General features: G+C 37.0%; 1 pseudogene; it reads right to left on the bottom strand.

Moving 5' to 3' along the window:
* LOC110424334 (linoleate 13S-lipoxygenase 3-1, chloroplastic-like) overlaps positions 1 to 2002 on the bottom strand; it is an 8383-nt pseudogene that overhangs the window by 2636 nt on the left and 3745 nt on the right.

Here is a 2002-nt window from a genome sequence, read left to right as displayed (position 1 = left end):
AAGGACAGTGGCATTGATACACGCCTTGAAGCCAATTTCTAAGTTTTCAATTTGGTATTCTAACATAGTCTGCCATTGAGGACCTTGTTCAGACCTATGTAAAGTACTACTACTCTTGAGGCAAGTAAAATTCGATCAGACTCAGAACTCAATGTCTGGTATTATGAATCAAGCAATGTAGGCCATGCTGATATCCGCCAAGCGAACTGGTGGCCTAAACTCTCAACTCCAGATGATCTCATCTCCATACTCACCATCATTTTTTGGGTTACATCAGCAAAACATGCTGCAGTGAACTTTGGGCAATATCATTATGGTGGATATGTCCCAGTGCGTCCACCGCACATGCGGCGACTACTGCCAAATGAGAATGATCCGGAGTATGCAACTTTCCTTGCAGATCCAGAGGGAAATTTCTGGTCATCATTGCCGAGTTTGCGTGAAACAACATATTTCATGTCTGTTCTTTGCATATTTTCCACACATTCAGCTGATGAAGAGTATTTAGGAGATAGAAATAGATGTGGGGCTGGGGTTTCACCGCATGAGCTGCTTATTCCATCCTCTGGACCTGGAGTTACCAGTAGAGGAGTACCTAACAATATAACAACATGAAGGGCAATCTCCTGATTTCTTGAAATTGTTGACAATTAAAAATACAATTTGATGGAACATATCAATGCCTATATATGCAACGAGAAAGTTACTAGCTCGAATTTGCATTGTATTTTGTCCTATAATTAAAGAATTAGTATTGGATTATTACCTATTTTAATCAACATTCCTATCACTTCGAACGGATGGTTTGAACTTCTGCAGTGGATTATATGTATTCGTTATTCGTTCAATCGAAACAAAACAAATTTAAAAACGATAACAAAACTTAAAAAGATTAGTCAGCATCAAAATGTTATTTTTCATTAATACCTTGACGTTTGCACATGGTGGATATAGACTATGATTAAGAATGTGAGAACCTGGTGCTGGCATAAAAGATTCTTGCAATTCACGGCATGTTCACCATGAAGATCTTCTCAAGATGGGGATCCATCACTGAAATTTTTAGACACCTAATGATGGGACAGAAGATTGGGATCAAATTTTCCTGAAATTTGAATCTAGAACCTTGAAAGGACATTGGAGCATATAAATAGTTCTTATTCGTAGCGTATTGAAAAGGAGGAAATCCTTCTTTCTAATGGGAAAAAATGACAGAAGAGAGTGAAGAAATCCACTTTTTGGGTAATTGCAAGAAAAGGCTGACCAAGTTTAGCCAATGTCAGAGAAAACTGAGCAAATCAACCATATTTCTAGTGCATCATAGACCACTGATCTGATTATAGCCCTTTGGAACTGACAAGGAAGCTTGGAGACCTGGTGGATTATTAACTCGCGTTATTATTCAAACAATACTGCTCTTTCCAGGGAAAGAACAGATATTCACAATCAAATTGTTTTATGCAATGTGTGATTAAACAATAACAAAATTATGGGGAAAAAGTAAGCCGATCAGCATTTAGATTTCATGGGATTTTTAGAGAATGAAAGGGAACCGTTAAAGAGTTTTAACTGCTCTTTCTGGTCCACCCTTTGTAGCCGGCCACAAGCAATTTCAGCACAAATGTTCTATAAAAAGAGAAACATGCAAACTGTTCTTTCTCTTTAGAAATCAAGGCCTGTTCATAGCTGTGATACATTGGTGCACCATGGTTGGAAAAGGCAACTTCATTGGAGCAACTGTAAGAAATATTTTCCCCAACCATTTCAAATCCAAGAATCAACAATTCTATCAAAAAAAGGAGGAAATTAAATGTCTAAAAGCTACAATGTTAGCAAACGTTCTTAAAATGATTAACATGAACCAAAAAGAAACTAATAAATAATTGTGAATGACTGTAAATGAAGATTTACATTGGGCCAGGGACTGCTCAAGGTGCGCTGATGAAGAGGAGTAACTATTGTGACAATGAATTCCATTAACATAATCATATTTAAAACGAAA

Source organism: Theobroma umbraticum, unplaced genomic scaffold, assembly GCF_002168275.2.
Source record: "Theobroma umbraticum cultivar Fairchild unplaced genomic scaffold, ASM216827v3 scaffold_204.0, whole genome shotgun sequence".
In the NCBI taxonomy this organism is placed as follows: domain Eukaryota; kingdom Viridiplantae; phylum Streptophyta; class Magnoliopsida; order Malvales; family Malvaceae; genus Theobroma; species Theobroma umbraticum.
Note: the sequence above shows the minus strand (reverse complement) of the source record. Positions and strands in the feature narration are given on the sequence as shown.